A 12,174-nucleotide genomic window follows, 5' to 3' on the forward strand; every position below is an offset into this window, starting at 1 on the left:
AGGTATCACCGGAATCATCGTTGACGAGCTAGCCATGTGCCACCGACTGAAGATAGTGGTCTGACCATGTCTCATAGTGGTTCAACTGCTGTTCCAAGAGTCGGACTGCCCCTCAGGCTGGTTTAACCATCGGGTATTAATCCGATGTACTTTCCAGGAGTTTTACCACCCTTCCCCATGGTTCGACCACCACTCCCAGTGGTCTGACCGCAGTCAACTTAGATAGACCCATTTTAGTGTAGTTTACTATTTTGCTAAAACTTGTAAAATTCACAATAAATTCTTTATAGCTGCAAAAATTGCGAAACAATTTTTTTTGGTTTCATAATAATGTCCTCTACCTATTAAAATTATCTACAATCATGAAATAATTAATTAAGTCTCTGAGATAAATTAATACTTTTAAAGTTTCATTAATCCACCATTAATTTATTACAAGTCCAAAATTAGTGAAACAAATTTTGCTAATATTTTTATGACATGTGCTAACTAGGAAAAATATTTTCATGACATGTCGTGATGCATCTTGTTCATGATTATGCATCATAAAGCATATTTATTGTCATTTCATCATACTTATTGCAATGCATTTTTCCTCTTTTAGTGATCAATGAACTGGAGAGTGACGGGTTTTCTTGAGAAGATTTTATGGTAGATCTTGAATTGAAGCTGAGCACAAAGGCAAGCATTGATGCATATTTCTCTTATATTTTGGTGAATTGTTGGCCAATTTGTTAGATATTGCTATATATCGTATATGCATGTGTAGCTAGTCATTGATGTCGGGAATCGGGTATAACCTATCTTGTTGCATATGTTCCTACCTTGGTATATTGTTCATCTCAATCATTGTAACCCAGGGATGACCATGTTAATGTCTAACTTAAAATTTATCTAAAATTCTTAGCAATGCATAGGTCGCAGGTAGAAGTCGAGTGGTGGAACATTCCATCGTTCACAGGCTGATGAGCCCATGGCTCCTTCGAATATGATCAATACCGCCAATAATCCTCAAATCATACAAGGTCCAATTACAAGAGCATGTGCACGACTATTAGGCCATCAGGTGAACTCGTTTATCGCTATTCATGCTTCCTTGGATGGATTACTACTAAATTCTTATGATGTTTTATTGCTTAGGAACGTGAGAGAAGCACTACAACCTTACCCGAATGTCACCTCTCGAAGGCCAAGTCTACTCGGACTTGAGGCTGAGCTCTGGTCGAAGTAGTGGTCGTGGTCGAGTCTCAAGATAGCATGTCAGTAAAACGGGCATAACTCTCTCATACAAAGTCCATTTTAGATGTTCTTGGACTTGTTGGAAAGATTATGTCGAGTAATTTCCAATGGATCTATGCTCGAGCAAATATTCCTTATAGTTTAGTCACAGTCATAGAAATAAGGTGCTACATCACCATTTTGGGCTCTGTTGGATCTTGTAATCATATCGATGTCGCAGTCCAGGTTGTGCATGCCTCTTTCCACGGCTGCACAACCCTAGGTTGACCCCTCATGTCCCCCTAATTTTGTTCCATTGTGCTTGTATCTGATATAGTCTTCGGCTTGCTTGAGCTAGTTCTAGGAACATGTTCGGGCCAGCAACTGTGACGAGTGCTGTGAACTTTTATTCAGCTTTACTAATCTGATTTCAATTATTGTCATTCCATGCTACTAAATATTGCCTATCTAAGCTACACCTTCTCTCGATTAGAACAGTTTCTCCACTTGCAACTACCTCACTTGCACCCGATAAGGTATCACGAACCAGCCACCGGTTGTGCCAACTGTGGTGTTTGGTAAGAACACTTGCAAGAGCATGGTAAGATGCTTGAGAGCGTGTGACTACACCTCCACCACCTAGTAGTCGATAGAGATAATTTATTTTTCATTGTTTTCTATCTTCGACTAACCATGGAAGGAGAAGCATCGGATGCGAAAGAATGTGTTTTGAGGGAAGAACTCACAATGTTGTTGGATGATCATCGATAAATTATTAATAACGATATTGATAAGAAGCTTGCGGGAACCAATACTGCATTGCAGCAACTCAATGAAAGTATTGCAATGCTCAATACACGCTTTGATCGATTGGTTAATCCACCACCGAACAATGGTCGAGTGGATCCTCATGGTGCAGCCTATAAACAAGAGGAGTCCGTTGCGGATGATGAAATTTTGAGACAAGAACGTGACGCCTTTGATGAACGTTAAAGGAACTGATTGAACTTCAACCGTCAATGTATGGGAGGTAATAATTTTCAGCAACATAACCCACGTATTAATGATGATCCATTTGCTAAGGTTAAGTTTACTATACCATCTTTTGAGGGTGCTTATGATGCTGAAAGGTATTTAGATTGGGAGATGACAGTAGAACAGAAGTTTAATGCACATTTAGTTCCTAAAGTGCATAGAGTTAGGCAAGCCACTAGTGAATTTAAAAATTTTGCAATCACCTGGTGAAATAGGGTATGCATTGATGGATTAGCGCCTACTACATGGAGTGTTTTAAAGGTTTCTATGCGTAATAGATTTGTTCCACCCTCTTTTAAACATGATGTGCATAAGAAATTGCAGCGCTTAAACCGAGGTGATAGAACCGTAGAAGAATATTATCAGGAGCTTCAAATTAGTATGTTACGTTGTGATATTATTGAGGATTAAGAGGCTACCATGGTATGCTTTTATGGAGGGTTAAGGCGTGAAATTTAGGACATAGTTGATTACAAAGAATATGATAGTATTCCTAGATTGTTCTAACTTGCATGTTTGGCAGAAAAAAAATTGCAGGGAACAATTTTGGAAGCACGACTACTTCCAAATCAACACCGGGACAAGTCAAAACAACCCCACATTTAGCTACACGGTCTGCTACCCCCTTCTCGAGTAGGGTGCGTTTAGCAGTACCTTCGACATCGTCACACACTCCCGAGGTAAGCAAATTTGTAGTGTGCAGGGTCCAGCGAAGATCTCTTCTTCGGTTGCCTCGACTGGTCGCACAACTAGGTTTATTTGCTATCGATGTAAGGGAATGGGACATGTCATGAAAGATTGCCCAAGTCAGTGTGTGTACATTGTAACTAAAGACGGTGGATATGCAAGTGCTAGTAATGTTGAGGATGAATATGCTCTTGCAGGTAACCATGCAGGTGATATGCAAGTACTAGTAATGTTGAGGATGAATATGCTCTTGCAGGTAATCATGCAGGTGACGAGGATGGACGTGAGACTGATATCGACCATGAGGAAGAATTGAGTGTAGCTGCTACGGAGAATTATAGGACATTCATTGTGCAGCGAGTGTTAAGTACTCAAATGGAGCAAGCGGAATAGCTACAATGCCACAATTTGTTTCAGATGTTCCTCATAGTCAAGGGTTATCGTGTTCGAGTCATTATTGATGGAGGAAGCTGCAATAACTTGGTAAGTTCAGATATGATCAAGAAGCTTGCCTTGCCGATAAGAAACCATCCTCACCCGTATCATATTCAATGGTTCAACAACAATGATAAGTTGAAGGTAATCCAAACAGCTAGGGTGCATTTTTCTATTGGTTCATACCATGTTGTGCTAATTTTGATGTAGTGCTCATACAAGGATGTTCACTTTTGTTAGGACGACCGTGGGAGTTTAATACTAATGCAACACATCATGGTAGAAGTAATAAGTACACCCTTATGCATAAAGGAAAGAAAATAACTTTTCTTCCTTTAACCCCTGCTGAAATTGTGAAATATGAACAAGAGATAGCTGAAAATAAGAGAAAAGATTTGAGAATGAATCTGAAAATCAGCAAGTAGCGAAAAAAACTTTCCACCAAAAAAGGAGAAAGCAACAACAACTTCTAAGTCTGATGGAATTAGACTAAAATGGTGTGTTATGCTTGCTACTAAATCTGATCTTGCTGAAATTTATGCTAATAAGCTTCCATGCTATGCTTTGATATGTAAAGAGGCCTTAGTTTCACTCGAGAATATATCTAGCTCTTTGCCTCCTGCTGTTGCTAACCTTTTGTAGAAGTTTTTGGATGTATTTCCAGCTGAAGTTCCCCCGCGATTACCACCAATTCGAGGGATAGAACATCAAATTGATTTGATTTCACGAGCAACTTTGCCAAACCGTGCTGCATATAGGACCAACCCGGAAGAGAGTAAGGAAATTCAGTGACAAGTCTAAGAACTTTTGGATCATGGGTACGTACGAGAAAGTCTTAGTCCTTGTGTTGTTCCTGTTCTTTTGGTTCCTAAGAAAGATGGTAGTTGGCGTATGTTTGTTGATTGTAGAGCCATTAATAATATTACTATAAGATATCATCACCATATCCCTAAGTTAGATGATATTCTTGATGAGTTGAGTGGTTCTATAATTTTCACTAAAATTGACTTGCGAAGTGGGTACCACCAAATTAGGATGAAACTTGGAGATGAATGGAGAACTGCGTTTGAAACTAAGTTTGGCTTGTATGAGTGGTTAGTAGTGCCTTTTGGGTTAACTAATGCATCTAGTACTTTAATGCGATTGATGAATTATGTTTTACGTGCTTTCATTGGAAGATTTGTGATGGTATACTTTGATGATATCTTGATTTATAGCCAGTCACATGAGTCATACTTTGATCATCTACGTGCTATTTTTAATGCTTTGAGACATGCACGTTTGTTCGGTAACCTCGAAAAGTGCATCTTTTGCACGGATCGAGTCTCTTTTCTTGGCTATGTTGTTACTCCACAGGGAATAGAAGTGGATAAAGCAAAAATTGAAGCCATAAAGAGTTGGCTGACCCCTAATACTGTTACTCAAGTGAGAAGCTTTCATGGTCTTCTGGGTTTCTATCGGTGCTTTGTGTGGGATTTCAGAACCATTGCTACCTCATTGAATGAATTGACGAAGAAAGGAGTGGTTTTCAAATGGGGACCTACACAAGAAAAAATATTCAAGTTGTTGAAAGAGAAACTTACCTATGCTCCTTTACTCCAACTCCCTGATTTTGGTAAGACTTTTGAGTTAGAGTGTGATGCTAGCGGGATTAGAATTGGTGGTGTGTTAATTCAAAAAGGTAAACTTGTTGCTTATTTCAGCGAGAAATTAAGTGAAACAAGTCTGAATTATTCTATCTATGATAAAGAATTGTATGCTTTAGTTCGTGTGTTTGAAACTTAGCAACATTATCTATGGTCCAAAGAATTTGTTATACATTCTGATCATGAATCGCTTAAACATATTAGGAATCAAGCTAAATTGAATAAACAACATGCTAAATGGGTCGAATTTATTGAGTCTTTTCCATATGTCATAAAACATAAGAAAGGAAAGGACAATGTGATTGCTGATGCGCTTTCTAGGCGTTATACCATGTTATCTAAACTTGATCATAAGATTTTTGGCTTAGAGACCATTAAGGACTTATATGCTGCTAATTTGGATTTTAAAGAAGTGCTTCAACATTGTAAAGAAGGGAAAACATGGAATAAATATGTGCTGAATGAAGGGTTGCTCTATCATGCTAACAAGCTATGCATTCCAGCTAGCTCCATTCATCTTTTGTTGTTACAGGAGGCGTATGGAGGAGGATTGATGTGCTGGCTGCCCACTTCTTTTGGCCAAAGATGAGACGAGATATCAAACGCTATGTGTCCTGATGCACCACTTGCAATAAAGCTAAGTCTCGTTTGAATCCACATTGTCTTTACATGCCTGTTCCTGTTCCTATTGCACCATGGGAGGATATTTCTATGGATTCTATTTTAGGACTGCCTACGACAATAAGGGGGAGGGATATCATATTTGTAGTTGTGGATAGATTTTCTAAAATGGCACATTTTATACCTTGTCACAAGAGCGATGATGCTACAACCATAGCTTATTTGTTTTTCAGGGAAATCGTTCGACTACATGTAGTGCCTAATACTATTATCTCAGATCGTGACACAAAGTTTTTGAGTCACTTTTGGAGATCACTTTGGAATAAATTGGGGACGAACCTGCTATTTTCTAGTACATGTCATCCCAAACTGATGGTCAAACAAAGGTCATCAACCGCACATTATCGACCATATTATGGGCAGTTCTATAGAAGAATTTGAGGATGTGGGAAAGTGTATACCGCATATTGAATTTGCTTACAATAGGTCGGTACACTCCACCACCAAGGTAAGTCCATTTCAGGTAGTGTATGGATTTAATCCCCTTGCTCCTATTGATTTACTACATTTACTTACTTTTGAAAGACTTAATTTAGATGCTAAGAAACGTACTGAATTTATTCTTAAGTTGCATGAAACAAATAAAAAGAATATAGAGAGCCCATGGCTCCTTTGGATATGATCAATACCACCAATAATCCTCAAATCATACAAGGTCCATTTACAAGAGCACGTGTACGATAATTAGACCACTAGGTGAACTTGTTTCTCACTGTTCATGCTTTCTTGGATGAATTACTACTAAGTTCTTATGATTTTTTATTGCTTAGAAACGTGGGAGAAGCACTACAACCTTACTCGGACATCACCCCTAGAATGCCAAGTCTACACGGACTCGAGGCTGAGCTCTGGTCGAAGTAGTGGTCGTGGTCGAGTCTCAAGATAGCACATCAGTAAAACGGGCATAACTCTCTCATACGAAGTCCGTTTTAGGCGTTCTTGGACTTGCTGGAAAGATTATGTAGAGACCATTCCAATGGATTTATGATTGACCAAATATTCGTTATAGTTTAGTCAGAGTTGAAGGAATAAGGTGCTACATCACCGTTTTGGACCCTATCGGGTCTCGTAATCATGTCAAGGTTGGAGTCCAGGTTGTGCACGCCTCTTTCTACGGCTGCACGACCCTATGTTGACCCCCTCATGTTCCCCTATAAATATACAGTAGCCTTCATAGTTTAGGCTCCGGTTTAGCTCAGATTATTTTGTTTTAGATAGTTTCACCATTTATCGGTTTGTTGAACCCTAAACTCGAGTACTTCATTGGTAATTAGCAATATTCAGATTGCATCTACCTGTTCTTGCTTGTGTTCTTGATTCACTTGCAGGAAAAGCCTTCTTAGCAAGGTCAACCACGTCTTGGCACGGTTGATAACCACGGAGTAGTGGTGTAGTGGTTGCGAGGGTTCTCGATCTGTTCTGTTCGAAGCCTTTGGATCATCAACGTCGAAGCTCCACCAATCGATTTATCATATTACCTTTCGAAAGATCGGGCAAACGTGCATCACGAGCTATAGGATTAATTACTTTCATGGTTAAAACAATGTTGAGATGATGAGTTGTGAGGATGAGACGATACGTAGGCAGTGTTAGGCGCAGTTCAAGAGAGGGACCCGGATGCCATAGACCGCATGCATTGTTTAAGAACCGTTTATTGGCGTTGTTGACTTAAGGACCTTTCCATACTACCACATATCCGAATAGGGTAAGGATGATCCAACTATTGTAAGTTGCCACATTCATTTGACTTATGTGCCATGATGTGACGGAGAGGGCTTGTAGAGGCACCTGAGGTTGCTCTGGGAGTAGACCTAGGTGGCCTATGTGTACTTAGGCATGGGAACAAAGGTGTGGGTGGGTACGTGTATGGTTGTCATGTGAATCATCTTTGCAACCGAAATGTTGTATGGAGGGTGCTCTCATGTCGTGTGGGTATATATGTACTCCCTGTAGGATGTAAAATCAATTCTAGTTGCCGTGCTCACGGTTATGAGCAAGCTTAATGTTCATTAGACGTCACCATAGAGTCTCGGTATTGGTGGTGTGGAGGTTATGTGGGACGAGATGAGATTGTTCGATTATGTGCTATGTTGAGATAATCATATTCACCTGTTGTATATGGTTATATTCTTATGGTCATGATAGGATAACATAAGTGTTAAGTTATGTAGGTGCTCACATGTTAAGTTGTAGGTGAATTGCCTTTTGCATAATTCAATTTAACCTTGCGGCCTATTCCTTGCTAATTCATCCAAATGCATTATCCTTGGAGTCAGAAATATATATACCCATACGAGTAAGATTTGTGAGTACCTTCATACTCATTATGGATGAAAAGTTTAGAAGCCGGCTACTTGTGCCCCACCGAGAGTGGTGTTGTGATGACTAGTTACTATATTACTATTAACCCTGGTTGGTTGCTTTGTGGGAAATTGGTGCCACCAGTCTTTGTTTTCTTTAGATGTTATTCCATTGTGATTTGTGTATATTTACGCTAGATGATACTTGTCATTTGTTTAATTTATCAACATGTAATCATTTGAGTTTTTGTATAATCATGATATTGTGATGCACATGTTGGTAGAGATATGTTTGGATAATAGTTCTCCTGGGAATTATCAAAACACATATATCGGGACTGCCGGGATTGGATTCATTTTAATCATTTTACGGCTACGATTGTTGTGGTGAAATGTGGGTTAGCACGTGGCATGCAGAGAGATGGACGTGTGCTACCTCTCATCTTATTAAATGATCATACAATTTGATTAATTCGAATACAAGTTGGACGGGTCCTCACAGCTAGCCACGCACCCCCTTGCAACAATCCAAGAGATCAATACAAGAACCATCCCTATGTGTTCCTTTGCTTCATTTACTCTAGTCATCCCCCATCTTTTCTACAAATTTGTAAGATCAGCGGTTCACCAATCGTCGATAGCTGGCACCATCCATAGGGATCAAGACAATAGGCGTTAAAGATTCTATACAAAACATGTCATCAACTTCGCCTAAGTATACAGTGAGGACCGGTTTTTCAGATAAGGGGTTCTACAACAACTTCACCCCTCCCACCAATGAACCGGCGATCGATCGAGTAAACTTCGACGAAGAGCATTCTGACGATGATTCTAGCGATGACGACCAAACAAGAAGTCTAAGTGTCAATAGGTTATATCAAAGCTCTCATCTATCGGGGCTTCTCTTGCACCTCTGATAGCCATGTCACCATAAAAGACATTATGTGGGTGTATTGCTAGAGATCGAGTGCCTATCTCCTATAAGAGTGGGGCTGGCAAACGTTAAGGTCCTCGACATGATCAAGGTCCTCGAGGACCTCAAGAACTCCTTGTGGGATGAGTTGAAAGAAACATTCTAGTTCTTAAAAGGGTCTGAACCCCTAGCGAAGAAGGCTGCAATGTCTTGGGTGTCTCATTTAAGAATTAAAAGGGTCTAAACCCCTAGCGAATAAGAGTTTGTGAAGAAGGGGCTAATGTGGGACTTTGACAAGTACCTAGAATTGCAACTGTACTGGTATTCCTTTGTGGAGTACAAGATGTCAGAGGAAAGTCTGAAATCAAGTAAGGTAAACAAGGTTAACTTATAAAAAAACATTTACCCCCATAGACTTGGCAAGGGTGGGTACTTGAAGGAGATACCACTATGGGAGAAGAAAGAAGAAGAACTCACTAAAATTGGTGTCACACCTGTGACGATCGGGTGGGCCTCATGATTGAAGTAATGTTTGTGTGGGATGGGGGCTACTTTCTTGAAGGATGGTAATTATGCTTAAGAAGCCCCCTAAGAAGAAGTTGTGACTCAAAAGATTGCAGAAGCTCACATCCAGTCTTTCCAATGCTCTTTCATGTTAGATAGGGACATGGAAGAACTAACCTTGGCCCAAGGAACGAAGGAGCACCATGGTCTCATGTAAGACATTGGTGTGGTTCCATGGAATGCCGAATTTAGAGAGCATGCTGACACTTATTGGAGTATAAAGAGAAGGAGGGACGAACAAGAAGAAATGATGAGAGAAGTGGAAGCCCACATAGACAAAAGGGTACAACAAGTGGATGCCCATTGGGAAGGCAGGGTACAAATAGAAGTTGATGTACATATAGACATAATAATGCTAAAGGCAATCCTGAGTAGAGTGCAAGCTGATGATAATGCTATAATCCCAGCCCTAATAATCATCGTAGTAGCCAAGTCTTCTCGAAGAGGAGTTAGCCCATTATCCTATGGACAACATCACCTCCTTGACATCGTGCAAGTTACACATGACTGCTATCAACATTTCCATCGAGGTAGCTATGGTGTGGCGTGGCCATGCGTGGTAAGGGAGGTTTTGCACACCTGGCCGATACTATCGGGCTATGCTAGGGTCTCAGTGGACAAGGTATATCGCATAAGATTGACCAAGTCATCCGTGCAATCGTTACATATCTTTGATGAGGAAGGGGCAACTTAGGAGTCGGCCTCTCCTCCAAGAGAGCTCCCGCCACCACATAGAAGAAGTCCACCTCCTCCGCCACCAATTAGAAGAGGTCGTAGTGCTCCACCTGCACATAAAAAGAAGGTTCTCCCACCACCATCTCAGAAGGAAGAAACACCACCATCTCAAAAGTCGACACCACCTCAAGTTTAAAAAGGAAGTGACTGGTGGTGTAGCATTATTCTCGAGTCATCTAGACGAGAGCCATGACTGGAGTGTAGTCTCCCCTGACAAGCAGTGGCTTTTCATTGCCCAAGCCAAAAAGATGAACCTAACGAGTGTCAGGCTACGAACGCATTGCACAAAAGGGCCTCACGAAGAGGGCCAGTGTGGAGGCGTTACAGGAAGAATCTTCCAGAGATGGTGTAAAAGGACAAGAAGATGGTGATGCATTCATAAAATGGGCGTTCAAAATGGGGATATCATTGGTCCACCAAGATAAGTTATGCAAACTCTCATGCCAACTGCGGGACTTACATGAGTGGTACATGGAGCAGTCCACCATGATATACTACCAAAGATGGTCGACGTCAGCTACAAAGAGAAACATTTTCATAATATGAACGACCTAATGGGCATACATAGATGTAGAAAAAAAGGCATTCATACAGTAGGATTCCTCAACCCAGGACTGGTAATGAGAAACTTGTCAAAGTAAGCCAAATAGACATTGAAGTCTATATATTCAAAGCTATGCTAAAGCAACAATACAAGACCTTCATATTTTTACCCTATAACTTTGAGTACGTGTTTCACTACTTGCTCATTCTACTCTTTATGCGTAACATTATGTTAGGACTAATTGGCTATGGTTATCTATATATATATATATATATATATATATATATATATATATATATATATATATATGTGTGTGTGTGTGTGTGTGTGTGTGTGTGTGTGTGTGTGTGTGTGTGTGTGTAGTTTTCACTGGATTCTCCTTGTCATCCAACTGGATATTAGCAAGATCATCCAATTGGATACTCGCTAAGGAAACAACAACAAAGATTCCAAAACCTAATAGACTTGCTAAATAGGTAAACTCAATCATTTTGTTATTTCTCTAGTAATCTTCTATTTGGTTGCATCTAAGTTTAATTACTATTTATAATTACGCACTGGAAGTTCGCATGATATTGTAAAAAGAGTACTCAATATGTCATGTTCAAGAAGAAATTCTTTGTCCAAACGGACTTTCCATGTGCGAAGCCGGACCATGTCACTAATTTATGTGTGTACTATGTATACACATTCAAGCACGAATTTTGCGGTGACAAAAACAATGTCAAGCTAAATGATGTTGAAGTTTGTAATTGTGCATATTAATTTTCAATTTATGTGTGTACCTTTTAATTTCTAAACCTATTCACGGATTAATTTTTCTCTATTCGTTAATGACAGAGCTTGAAGCAAAATACAAATTGATTACCACCGCACGAAATCACAGCCATTCAAGAACAGCTCGCCAAGTTCATCATAAACCATGTCATCCTTCTAGAGGATGAGTTTCATGACCCAGAATGCTTTGATGTAGAATATCATAAACGTCTTAATTGTCTAATTCCTTGATTCAAGACTTGTGACTTCCCTAGTAGTACAAAACCTTCTTTAAAGTAGAAATATTTATGGAACTTAAACATTTCTAGACTTATAGAACAATGAATTCACTTGTTGCAAAACCGTGTTCTTTGAATGAATGATGAATTGTGTCAACTGTTGTGAACCATGTGAAAGTAGAACTATATGTGAATCATATGTGTTATGTTTTTGTTTCAGAGAGTGTGACTAGCAATATCTGAGGCTATCCAGAAATGCAAATATTGTTTGTTTCAGGTGTGGATTGATCGTGATCGGTTTGTGGCACAAAGCGGCAGTGATAGTAGGATATCACTATCGGTTGAAATCATGAACTGGCATTGATAATATTACTATCATTATCGGTTTGAGACACGAACCAGCAGTGACAACACCACTATC

Source organism: Phragmites australis, chromosome 17, assembly GCF_958298935.1.
Source record: "Phragmites australis chromosome 17, lpPhrAust1.1, whole genome shotgun sequence".
NCBI classification, from domain to species: domain Eukaryota; kingdom Viridiplantae; phylum Streptophyta; class Magnoliopsida; order Poales; family Poaceae; genus Phragmites; species Phragmites australis.